Source organism: Bactrocera neohumeralis, chromosome 5, assembly GCF_024586455.1.
Source record: "Bactrocera neohumeralis isolate Rockhampton chromosome 5, APGP_CSIRO_Bneo_wtdbg2-racon-allhic-juicebox.fasta_v2, whole genome shotgun sequence".
Classification (NCBI taxonomy): Eukaryota; Metazoa; Arthropoda; class Insecta; order Diptera; family Tephritidae; genus Bactrocera; species Bactrocera neohumeralis.
In genome coordinates this window covers 30,589,161-30,603,485 of record NC_065922.1, presented here as the reverse complement: position 1 = coordinate 30,603,485, position 14,325 = coordinate 30,589,161, and the positions used below count along the sequence as shown (strand labels likewise).

Genomic DNA, 14,325 nt, shown 5'->3' with positions numbered 1-14,325 from the left:
AAACTATCCGATCATTATTAAATTGTTTCGCATCGCAAACTACCAAAATTTTGCAAGACTGGTCTTTTGTTTTTTTAAAACAATTAATTTTTAGTGGATTTTTATTTTGTAGCAGAATACGTTTTTAGCTCTGTCTGAAGTCACGTGTAACTCGAAAAATATAAATAATTTTCTTCCAAATTGTTTCTGCGTGTTCTTAAGGGGTTGCATGAGTTTACGTGTTTCAAAAAATCGTTTTTTTTTATTATCTTATTCAGTTCCACAATACCTCTCAAATATTGTAGTAAATTTTCAAGTTGATCCGAGTAATAGTTTCGGAGATACAGCCTCGAAAACTTGTGCCCTCGAGGCTAGCTAGGTTAAAGACGCCGTCTTTAAACACGTTTTTCCCGAAACTGTGTCTTTGAAGTCGGTTGGCAAGATTTCTCGCACAGGTCTTTGAGAAATAATTCTTAAAGACTTGGAGGAAGGATTTTTTTTTCGATTACAGCTATTTGAAAACAAAAAATTCGCGAAATTTTCACTGAAACTTTATTTTTTTGTAAAAATGTCCGCCAAAAATATAATTTTCAGTTTTTTCCTTCGTCCAAGTTCTAAGTTAAGGTTTTAAGTAAAACACGTATCTTTTCACTTTAGATGATACTGTAAGGACTGAACGGGGGCGCATCTTTTTTCCAAGGGATCACCGAAAAAGGCGTGGCCGAGTTTAAAATATTTTTTTCCAAAAAATTCAGAATTTCTTTGTTAATAGTGTACGAGTATGTTTGCAACAATAAAAAGTTCTAATAAAATATTTAATTTTTGATATGAGAAAAAAATTGTTGAAAAAGGCGGTTTTTCACTCACTCGAAATCATGTATTGAAACGGTAGTCTTTATTAAAAATCATACTAGATGTTCCCTTTATGGTCATTCAATTTAAATAGTGAACGGTCTTTTCTTGAAGTATGAAGTTTTTTATAAGGGTAGTCGTCAGACTTTTTGTCAAAGTACGATATGGCAAAAATATAGTAAAAGCCTTCATACAATCTTGACGACATCGTGCTTGACGCCGATCATCTCAATAGAACACTTTTGGACTAGGTGGAAATCTGCAAGATAAATTCAAACTCACACTTCGACATAACCACCTTTGACGATGAGATGTCTTTGTAATTGGACCTCACACCTAGTTCGGCATTTATTCATTTCAATATCAATAGTGGCAAAACAGTTCCAACAGCATGGTATAGTAAGTCAAATATGGAGAAAAACCATTACTTCATTGGGCACTCAGATCATACGATTCGGCTTTGTTACCTTAACACATATCTCATGTGGGTAAGTCAAGTAAATGCGCTATGGCAAGTGCTGACTATTTTAATACCGAATTTTTGTGCGTTTTCTCGGAGAAAGGATCGGCAGAAATATATTTAAATAGTAAATGCCATAAAATTTGGGAGCTCATAATTGAAAAGTTATTAATTTTTCTGTTAAAAGAAAGTTCAATGAATCCTAAAAGCCATATCGTCATCGTTACGATAATATTAGAAACTAATCATATTCAAAGAAAAATAGAGTTTTGGTTATAAAACAGTTATGGTTATATCTGACAACGGAAGCTGAAAATTGTATGCTATTTTATTTAATGAATCGTAAACAATAAAAAACTCAATTTAAATTTTTTTGGTGATACGTTGTATTTCATTTTAGGGGACGATATATATATATATATATATATATATATCTATATATGATATAATATTGAACGAAATTATTTACATTTTTTCTTTTAATAATTTTTTGAAGATTTTATTAATATTATTAGTATTATGTTGGGATATGGCCTTACCAGTCGTCTTAGCATAGAACAAATCATCAAATGGATTTAACGAGATGATTTGATTTATTCCAGAAAGTTCAGTTATTTACTATTTTACTTTTTCCAAATATTTTTTATTAAATTCCTCATTTGTCACTGCAACACTTTATTTACTGATATACCTAATTATTTTCATTTCAGCCAATCTGCCTAGAATTTCATTCATTGTCAACACCAACTACAAAGAACAAAGTGTATCATAGCTTAACATAATCTACAGATTATCAACCGCACCTTCTAACAGAACATATTATCTGTGATAATCTGATCATTAAAATTTCATCAATTTTTTTTTAAGAATGAAATATGTAAAAGAAGCCTCAAGGCAGCATATGATAATCGAGTTGGTTCATAATTAGTTTTTCTTACTACTGCTACTCACTTCACTACTGATTTCGAAACGTAAGCTGATTAACCGAAACGTGTTAATGCTGTGTTAATTAAATGAGCTGCATTTATTTGCATATTTAAACGTATGTATATAGAATTTATATAAAGAATAAATATGTAAAAGAAAATTATCACAAATGTTGAGTAATTTTAACCACTACAAATCTATGATATACCCATATAAAGTTGTTGAACTGGTTTTCCCTCACTTTTCAATTAAATAGGAAATTTAATCTGATTCTTATGGAGATATTGTTGTAGACACAAGTTTGCATATATATGTATGTGTAAATGTGTGTATTTGTTTGTCAACACTCATTGCTTGAGTAGTGGCGAGTAAATAATTGATTCTTTTTATTTTGATCGCCGTGATGTGTCAGGTGAATGAACAGTATAACAACAGACACCTGATAGTAGGCCGCGGAGTAGATAAATGTACGCATTTATGTAGATAATAGCTGATACGATAGTATAAAAAAACTATATACCATATACTATATATGTATGTATATATGTGAAACTCTTTGGTAATCGTAGTCAAGCGTAAAATTGCGAGTTTTCCGCTAGGCGCAAGCGCTTGTTTTGCATTTGTGGCTTTATTATGCGTGAGTGATACTGGAATATTGTACTTATTACTTATTATACTCTTGTTACATGTTGCTAGAGAGTATAATAGTTTTGTTCACCTAATGGTTGTTTGTATAACCTAAAACAAGTCGATTTAGATATAGATGCGATTTAGAATATAGAGATTCCTTTTATGGAAAGCTTTTTTATTTCACATAATATCTTCTCGAAATTTGGCACATACTATTATCTATACCATCGTTACAATCTCCACAGAGAATATTTAGATCGGACTACTCTAGCATATAGCTGCCATACAAACTGACCGATCGAACTCAAGTCCTTATATGGAAAACTTTTTTATTTGAAAAGTAATTCTCCCGAAATTTGACATGAGTGGTTATCCAAAACAATGGTGCAATCTCCCAAGAAATCGTTTTGATTGTATTACTATAGCATCTATAGCAGCTATTGCCATACAAACTAAACTCTCGGAATCAAGCGCTTATCTGAAAAACTTTTTTTATTTGAGAAGTAATGGGAAACTTTTTCATTTGACAAGATTTATTTACTAAATTCAGCATGGATTATTATACAAAACTTCGCTATGAAATTCAAAGAAAGTTTCCTGATCGGACCACTAAAGCATATACTTTATTTTTGATATATTGGATTGGCACGATTTTCAGGAAGCCAAAAAGTTCTACGGAGTTCTAGGAATCATTCTGAACAACTTTACCTAAGAAACTATGGGCCGGTTTCGAGGCAGCAACTTTTAGGCGAATTGTTTTAGGTATGGTTGGTCAGTTTTGGAGTTTTTTCCATTGATCATTTGGCAGAATCGGTTAGATCGGACAACTATAGAGCATATCTGCCATACAACCGATGTTTCAGTTTTTTAAACTTCGCCTAAAAAACGTTGGATCAAAAGCAGTTTTAGAGCCATAGTCTCTTAGAGAAAGTTGTTCAGAATGATCTAAAGAACATTTACTCCGTATTATTTTATGTATAAAAAAAGTCAACCCGCCCTAATATACACAGTTGTCATATAAACTGAACGATCTTTCTTGCTCCTGTTCTTGTATGGAACCTTCTTTACTTGTGAAGGGTATTCAGCTTCATAGGAATCGAAGTTAACATTTTTTTTTGTTTTTAATTTTCGATAAAAATAAATATGACACTCTATGGGCCAAACTAAGTGGCAACATACTCGTACTTTGTAGTATATAAACCCACAGATACATACATATGTTTGCATATAAAAAAAGCAAACTTACAAAGTAACACTATCTGTCAAACAATTTCGTCATTACTTTTGACGTTTAATGCAACTACAACACTTGGCCTACAGTCAATGTCCGATAGGCTCGGCAACGCTATTTTTATGTGTCTGTGTATGGGTGTCTATGTTTGCTGGAGATAGAAATTAACATTTTGACGAAATGGAAAACGCAAACAAAAAGAAAAAAGTTAAATAGAAAAAAATGTATAAAAAAATTATGGAAAACGAAAGTAGATAACTTGTATATATGCATTTGGGTACTCGCATAAATATGTATTATATTTTTAAATTTTATTTTCTATTTATCATGCTTTACTCATTTTTTCCGTCAAAGCCAATTCAAGTGCCAAGAAATTCTTGTTACGGCAATAAACTCATTAAGGGCACACAGGGGTACGTACATATGTACATATATATTTATGTGTATGTATGTATATAAACCAATAAAAATGCACTATGAAAATATGTTTGCATTAAACATATTTTGTTATATGCACCACTTTCGTTGCCAGCACCCACCCCTTTGCACTAAACGTCAATGTCATCAAAGCACTTTGTGTGCCACAGCTGCTGCCCAATAAACGAATTTGTTGTTTTAACGATCTCAAGTGGCTGAAAAGGCAATTAAAAATTATGAATGGCAATCGTTACAAATTGGTTTGGGGCTCTCTTGACATAATATCCACAAAAGCAATAAAAGTGCAACACTTAGTCCCCCTCTGCAGTGGAGTTTACCATTAACAACACAGAAAGCGGTGCATTTTTCTTAATATCAAAGGCAAGGGAGAGTGTGGGGGAGCAGCGTAATGCTCACTTGGCTGCTTTGTGGTTTCTGCATTCCGTTAAATTCTTAAATTCTTAAGTGTTGTATGTTATGTTTACGGTAATCGGCATAATTCGTGGCTTGCATTTTTGTGGTGTTGCTTTTTTGAGATGAGTTGAGTTGAGTATTTGAGTAATTAAACTTTAAGCCGCTTAACAGCTGCTTTTTGGGGGAGTTCCACCGCATTTTTGCTTTCATTTCATTTGTTTTAATAATCGACTTTAATATTTGGTATGCTCACTTGCCTTGTTCAAGTGGAAATTATTGCTAATGCAATAAATGTGAGTGACACTTAAGTGATGCTTATTGGTGAGTTGGAAAATTGAAGGGTTCTGGTAAGAAAAAATTCTATTTAACATTTGTGGAACCAGCAGTTGTGTGTATTGTTGATATTTCAAAGGCTTGACTACTCTAAAGTATTTGTGAAGAATCTAATTACTTTTACGGTATGGAAGTATTTCAAAAATTAGAGTAATTTTGGGTAAATAATAATGTGGGATCTATGCCATAACGAAAACAATTTATGAGAATATCTAGCAGAAATATTAGGTTCTGTAAGAATTTATACTACTACATGCCATATGATCAAATTTGACTGGGACTAGTATAGTTACAATGCGCCTGCAAAGCGAATCGTTAACAATTTTTACCTAGATTCTTTGCGAAAACGAGTTTACAAGATGCCTGATATCGTAGCTGACGACCCTACAACTATGGTAGAATATCATTACTGGTTTCTTCTTGGGTCTTACTACAGATAGCTGGGCCACGCGAATGGTCCAACGCTCACCTATGGTAAGTATCAAAACTGCTAAAAAAATGAAACTTATGTAGATAACGTTGAACTGTCCAACAATCTAGCGCATGACGCTCTAAAAAAGAGTTGAAACCGAAAAAATTGAAACTGGCCAATTCTTTGGTAGATTTTTAAGTCTATAATATTATTTAATAATAATAATTTTTTATAACTGGTCAGTTTTGATCAAGTATCATGAACATTATTGTCTCGAAAAAATGAGCTTTTTATCCACTTTTGATAAAAAAAAAAAGCGTTTTAAACTGTATGCCTAAATGCAAAATGAACTATTATCAAATGAATATACAAAAAAACTTTTGGTAGACATTTGAAACCGAGTTTTTCGTTTTTTAGGGATGTTTTTTCGATAAAAAAATAGAAATTTTGCAGATTTTTTTAATAGTTCATCGATGCGTTTATATTTCGTTGAACTGCTAAACATTTTGATTCGGTAAGCCGTCTTTATATAATACGATGAAGGAATGTTTGAAAAAGAATTTTGAGAAAAAGTTTGATTTCAAGTCACAATAGTTCTCAAGAACCGTAATTGTCTCAAACTACAACCTGTATAAAACTTGCTTCTCAAGAACTGTATCTTTAAAACGATTGGAATTTTCAAAAATCCCTTTACTACCGTATTCTGAAACATGTTAAGAAAATGATAAAAAAAAAAAAACGATTTTTTAAGAAAATGATCTTAATAAACAAATCTGTTGATTCTTGGTAGAAAAAGTCTATTTTTTATTCATGAATATTTTTTATTCATTCAGTCCGGGTCAATTTTGAACATTTATAGTGGTTTTTGGTCTTTTTATGGACTTTTCATCGGTCCGTACTTATTTCGAAATGCAAATAAATTGCATATAACTGTTACTTCAAAAGGGATGAGAATGATTTCTAAGTGTCGTTTCGATCATTTTTAACCAACGTTTTTTATGACTGTTCAACATCGGAAGACATTTTCTTGACAACATCTGGTTCAACAAGAAGGACAACGACCCGCTAGCACTTGCAAAACCGTATTGTTCGAGAAAAGTTTGCCGAAGAAGATTCGTCGATTCAAAATTTCAAGAAATTTTGACATTGAACCACCTCCAAGAAGTTGTTATTTGACAATCGTATTAAACAACTCTTGTGAAGTTATTTGACCAGTTAAAAGTCTTTAACAATAAACGAGAACTCTTTTCAAGCTTTACAAGTCAATATTGAACGTGCTATTCATGACATACGAATTGATTTACTGGATAAAGTTCTCAAAAATTGGGTTCAACAAATACATTCCTGAAAAATAAGTCGTGGAGGCCATTGATTGAAAGAGAAACCAGAACAGTTTTACACTGATGGAATAATGTCTCTAGCGGAAAAATGACAAAAAGTAGTCGACCAAAATGGTACACATTGTATTAAGTTCATTAAAGTTCATTGTAATTAAGATTCGACGTTCATTGTAAGTTTGATTAGAAATACGAAAATACTTTTTCGACTACCCAATATTAATGGTTATATTCAGAACTGTATTGTATCGATTATACTTCGAACACGAATTGATTAGCCTTTCACCATATTCTCCGCAACTGGACCCTAGCGAATTTTTCCTGTTTTCAAACCTGAAGAGAATGTTCTTTGGAAATAAGTCCTCGAGACTGAGGCCTACTTTTCAACAGAAGATTAAGCATATGCTTATCACGTAAAAGGTGGGAAACAGATGGAAGACCGCTAAAAATGGTGTATCGCTCTCTATGAACCATATGAACCATATGTTATGTTGCATAGTATAATTTAAATTTGTTAAAAAAAACTGCTGTTTTAAAGCGATAATTTCCACCTGATTGATATTTTGACTTAGTAGAGAGGAAACAAGTTATGCCGACAACTTTGGGAAGAAAAAAATTTAAGCATCAACTAATATTCGAATTCGACCCATCATTAAAAAAATGTATATAGCTTTCTAAAGTTGTACCCTTTTTACCCTTTAACAGTACAAAAAAATTATCCACCATATCCAAGTAGACGTAGTATTGTGAGAAATAAATACTAATTTGTCCAACAACAAATTTCATTCAAGTTACTTTGTCTCTCTTCAGCGCATCAAACAATAAATATACGAATTGACCTAGTTTCTCAAATAAATCTACTAATTTTGTAACTAAACGAATGTGACTACTGAAAATATGGTTATGCAATCGACAACTGCATTGCAGCCAAACCAACTGCACATACAACACACATAAACAGCATTATAACGAGTTGAACCGACAGAAGGGGGAAAAAACAAACGCCGCTTTAGAGTTCCGCCGCATAAACTCATTTCGGTGTATTTTCGTAATCTCTTTCGTAAGCGTCTGCAACGTATCTCATGTCAGCTTATCGCCGGATTTTTATCTTGTTTGATCCAAATACCTGAAGCTATTAATACAACGCACAACACGTTTATGTTTTACTGCACAACTTCACCTCAAAGGTCGCCTGTCAGCTGATAATGCAGCTTCACAAACAGCAAAAGTAATAACAACGCCAAAAAGCTCCAACCAAATGCATAGACCCAGTGAGTGACAATTAAATTTCGAGATTATCATTTGGGCGAGCAAATTAACGGTAAGTAATTTGGGTGGAAACATACACATACATATATATACATATACGGATTAATCTTTTTGGAGTTAGTGGGAAAAACACGAAGAGGGAGAGTGAAAATTATAACACAAGCACAACAAGCCCAGTGAAGCGCTGCTAATTTACAGGCCAATGATAATTATACAAAATAACAGAGATGTGGAGGAAGGAGAAGCAAAGCGGAAATTAGAAAAATATGAGGTTGCCATGAATGAGTCAAAGTTAATGTAAGAAAGAGAGGCGCGGAGTGGGGGCAGAGAAGCGAACATAAAAAAAAAAGAAAATACCTTAACTTCGACTGCAACGAAGTTATAATACCCTTCACAGATGCATTTCTTAATGCATAAAAGGGTTTGAAATGATTTGAATCTTGATTTTGATCGGTCAGTTTGTATGGCAGCTATATGATATGGTAGCCCTAACTGAACAATTTATTCGGTGATTATAGCTCCGCCTTAGACCATAATCCATGACAAATTTCGTGAAGATAATTGTTGAAATGAGGAAACCTTCCATACAGGAATTGGTTGAATCGTTTGTTGTTCTTGTTGTAATGAATACCTAATCCCCTTTGGGATGGTAAGGATTAGCTAAGTTGTCATCGAGGTCATCCAACGGTAGGAAGGACTAGGTAGGCCTTGGAAACATGCTGTTTCGACGGGGTCGGACTATAGGTAGAGTGGTGTCAGCTGAGTGGGGTTAGCTGGGCATGCAAAGAGATGGCTAGTGTCATGCGGGTACTCGTTGCAAACTGGACATATGTTTGATATGTCAGGCTCATAAGATATGTCAGCGTCTATTCTGGATAAGTACGAGTTTAACCTGCTACAGTATCCAGAACGAAACTCCGCAAGACTCTCGATTCTCGCGGCAACTCGAGCTCTTCGTCTGCAATGCATGGTGGTTTGACTCCAAGTACGTTATTCACTGAGAGAAAGTCGGTGAAGGTGTTAATGGCTCCACTGTGAATGGCGGTCAGTGCAAGTCTGAAGTTTATTGCGTCCAAAGTCTGGTCGGCGGGGTTTGGATGGGTCAGTTTGTATGGCAACTATATACTACAATGGTCCGAAGTCGGCGGTTCTGACAAATGGGCAGTTTCTTGGGAAGAAAAGGAAGTGTGCAAAATTTCAGATCGTTATCTAAAAAATGCAGCGACTAATCCGCATATATACAGACAGACGGACATGGAAAAATCGACTGTGCTCGTTACCCTGATCATTTATAGGATTTTCAGCATTTCTTTCTTTCTTCGTTAACCTGTTGAGGGTATAACTTTCAACATATTATGTAAATATGACTTTTTCTATGTAAATATGTATGTATTAAACTAGAAACTCACGAACAGCGGATGTGAAGTTATGCAGCAAGATAAAATGTGAAGCCGACCACAATGCTCCGAATGTACAGTAACGAGAAGGCGCTACAAAATACGCACAAATATCTTTTTTATAACGTTTTACATAAAAATTGGAAATTCATTTGCCACAAATGACGCCACTGCATGAACTACAGACTTGACTCCTCGCGACTTGTCGGTTGGCATGACTGAAAAGAGAGTTACTTGCCATGCGACACGACACCGCACAGCGTGGGAGTGTTGCACGCGCAAAAAGGATGCCGGCGCAGCGAAGAGAGAGAGAGGGGCGTATGAGTAATGCAGAACAGTTCAAGCCAAACAAAATGCTACAAAGGAGCTGCTGGGTGAGGCAAGAAAAACGGCGACTTTGCATGAGATGACAGTACATAAACAAAACATGACTAAAAGTACAATAAAGCACAACAAAAGCAACAAGAATAGGGAGCACACTCAAGACTACCGCGCGCTGTACTGCACAGAACAAATTAGTGCAGTGTCGTGGGGCGAACGAAGAGGAATGTGGAGTTGATAGTGAAAATAAAAACGTTGCAAAACAAAACAATAACAATAACAAAGGCGTTGCTGAGCAAATAAATGGCATATTGCACGTACTGCAGACTTGCATATTTTGACGCCATTAAATCTGAGCAATTTGCTATGGCAGGGCGTTTGCTAATAGAAAAAGGGATCGGGATATTTCATGTATGTGAGTATACACACACATATGTACATATAGACGTGCACTTAAGGTACAAGAGGTCAGTTGCTGGACAAATGCGGCTGTGAAGTTGGTGCAAAGTGGGCAAGCAAGGCAAATAAGCAAACTCGCATTGGGTTCGAAGTGGAAGTGCTGCACATTCAACAAATGGGAATAATATCGAGTGTGTGTGGGGATCCCGTAGTGTTTAAATGGTGGGGCTTTAAAGATCTATAGGCAATTTTTTTTAAAGAAACCCCCGCCTTGTATTGAAGGCGGTTCGCGGTAGTAGGTGGACATGAGAAACTTTTCATGCACCAATATTAATATAAAGGGTGGTCCGTATGGACATTTTATTGACTATAGGACTGTTTTTAACAAATTATTTTTACTTCACAGTAATTGCAGTAACAAATTAGTTTTAAATTGAAATCGAGTACTATGGAATACATATTGGGTAGTCGAAAAAGTCTTTTCGTATTTTATAGATGTCGTTGCAGTCGCATATCTCCAGTGCTACCAATTAAAATTCTGGGTAAGTTGAAAAAAGTTACAGCTGTTCAAAAATTAGTGAAAGTAATGAAGAAAATCTATATGTATTTTGGAATTTTTGTATAAAAAAGGGAAGCCACCAATGAAATTTGTGAAGTTTACAGAGACGATGCTGTATCAGTTCGCGTAGCACAACAATGGTCCGCTCGTTTTCGTTCTGGAAATTTCGATAAGAAAGATGCACCTCGCTCTGGTCGACCTATCGTTGAAAAAGTCGATGAAATTATGGAAAAGATTGATCAGGACCGTCACAAAAGCAGCCATGACATCGATAAGGGACTTAACATTCATCATCAAACGGTTTTGAAGCATTTAAAAAAGGTTGGCCACAAAAAGAAGCTCGATGTTTAGGTACCACATGAATTGTCAGTGAAAAATTTAATGGGCCGGATTAACATCTGCAATTCTTTGCTGAAACGAAATGAAATCGAACCATTTCTGAAGCGAATGATAATAGGAGATGAAAAGTGGATCAAATACGACAATAATGTGTGAAAAAGATCATAGTCCAAGCATGGTGGCAAAGCCAGGATTGACGCCTGAAAAGGTTATGTTAGTGTTTGGTGGAATTGGAAAGCAATAATTCACTAAGAACTGCTCCAGCCTGGTCGATCGATTGATTCTACATTTTACTGTCAACAACTGATGCGATTGAAGCAAGCAATCGAAAAAAACGGCCAGAACAGATCAACAGAAAGGGCTTCGTCTTTCATCAGGACAACGCTAGATCACACACATCTTTCATGACGCGGCAAAAACTGAGAGAGCTTGGCTGGAAAGTTTTGATGCATCCACCATATAGCCCTGGACTTGCCTTATCGGACTATCATTTGTTTCGGTCAATGCAGAACTCCCTTAATGGAGTAAAGTTGGCTTCAAGATAAGCCTGTGAAAATTACTTGTCGCAGATTTTCGACGAGAAATCAGAAAAGTTTTACACTGATGGAATAATGTCTCTAGCGGAAAAATGGCAAAAACTGGTCGATCAAAATAGTTCATATTTGGTTCATTAAATTTCATTGTAAATATAAAAAAATAAGCTGAAATTTAATTAGAAATACGAAAAGACTTTTTCGACTACCCTATATAATGGGTATTTTCGCTAGTTGGCGCTGAAAGCGCGTAATTCTAGTTTTATTCGTCGCATCGGGTCATGCTATACCTTTTTGGAAAGCTCATTTCACGCACTATTTGATTGATTGTCGTTTCTTTCGTTCGTGCGTTATAGCGTCGCAAACATGGAGCAAAGTAAAGAGAAAATCCGGCATATTTTACAGTACTACTACGATAAAGGCAATTTATGGACCCGATACAGTTTCCATTTTCACCGCACAACGATGGTTTCAACGTTTTCGTTCTGGTGTAGAGGTGGTCGAAGATGCGCCACACTCCGGAAGGCCTGTCGTCGAAAATTGCGATAAAATCGCTGAATTGGTCGAAAGAGACCGGCATAGTAGCAGCCGTAGCATCGGTCAAGAGCTGGGAATGAGTCATCAAAAATTAATTTCAATTTCAATGAAAAAAAATTCAATAAAAAATACCGCAAGACTTTTTTGACAACCCATTATATAGTATATGGAGACATTTCCTTTCTACCTTTCGTTAGAGCTTATAAGTTTTGAGATCCTTCTACAAAAATGTTTCTATATGGGATATTCAATAATTTTTTTAAAAGGCTGATCAGATATTTTAGATCTAAGATTTTCTAATAAAGACATATTGAGGTAGAATGAGTCAGAAATCACTCGAAGGAGCTCGACACTATTATTCAACTTTCTCTCTAAAACTTATTTTGTATGAGACGGATCGTTTGTGGGTTAAGATCCTGCTTTTTCAGAGGACTTCCTTAAATATATTTTAGACACCATAAACTAACGATAATTATTGCTATAGAAGAACAAGTGTGAAACGATTTTACACCCCATGCTACATTTCCTGCAACTAACTACACCATAAAGAAAGCTGCCTTAAGACCACCCGTTGCTTCCAAATATGTACATATGTATGTATGTGTGCTTCAATTTGCCAGCAGTAAGGCCGTTAACGCCGCTAATAGCCGCTTATTGCCGGTCGGAATGTGCTAAATCATGCAGCGAATCGAAGTTGCTTACTACTGTTGTTGTTATAGAAGTCGTTGTTGTAGTTGTTATTGTTAATATTGCTGTTGCAACATTTTGTAGCATTTAAGCCAAAGTGGCGGTAAATCGTGCAACATAGATTAGCCTTATTGTGTTGCATGTTAATGAAAACAAACAAACAAACATACACACCTACACTTATATATGTAATACAAACATATATGCATACATACATACATACATATCTCCGTCAAACATTTATAAGCACGCAACTATGCCCGACTGGCTAACGGCCGACGTGTATAACCGACATTATTATTATGACTGTGGCTATTGTTATTTTACCGCGTTTGCTTGTTGTTATTAGCAATTGTTGTTGTAATTGTTTTATGCCTGCCGGTTGCAAGTAGGAAGACACTTAACATTTATTGTCTGCAATATTGGCTGGCGGCTTTATTACTGGCGAGCGCATTCACTCAAAGCTTAAATCCCAAAGCCAAACTAGAAAGGCCGCCGCATCACTTTGACCAAACAAAAATACAAAAAAAACGAAAAAATCTCGAAGAAATCGGCGGCCCACAAGCAACGCCCCGATCACACCAAACCAATAGAGCGTTCGTTAAAAAAGCAACGCGAAGCGGAAAAATAAATAAATAACGAAATAGTAAATAATGCTAAAGATAGCCGCAGATGGATAGATAAAAGCGACGATCGCCCGCGGCATTTAACAAATCTTCGTGCTTACTTAATAATAATAACAAAATACATGCAATCAATTGTGCAACGAACAAATAAATATTTGCTAGACTGCAGAGTTTCATAGCTGCCCTGTAGGAAATTTTATCAACTACAATTTCTTAAAAAAAAATAATAGATATCTTTCATATTTCGATAGATACGTTAAAACTTTAAAAATAACTTACTAAAATTTTGAATCGATATCTCGAATAGGTTACCTATGCAATAACCGACCACCGGAAACGGGTTCCACGAAGCGGCGATTTCAGTTTGTGAAAGAAGAAAAAAATCACACGAAGCCAAATCTGAATACGTTGGTTGATCGATGGTATTCATTGCGTTTTTGGCTTTAAATTCGGTCACAATCGTGTCTCGATGCGATGGTGCATTATCATTCATGAATTATTCTTCCACAACTCCGGCCGTTTGTGACGGCTGTTCTCAAGCAAACGCCTCCAAACGACCAAATAGAAGTTCTTATTGACCGTCTGTCCCTCCGAAACAAATTTATGATGCAACAAACCACGAATATCGATAAAATCAATGAGCATCACCTTGATTTTTGAGTGGCT

At 35.3% G+C, this 14,325-nt stretch overlaps 1 protein-coding gene across 1 annotated transcript in view; it reads right to left on the bottom strand.

Annotated features, from left to right (window-relative positions):
* Positions 1-14,325, bottom strand: part of LOC126759519 (integrin alpha-PS1) — a 230,783-nt gene that overhangs the window by 36,436 nt on the left and 180,022 nt on the right. The gene's annotated exons all lie outside the window — the stretch shown is intronic.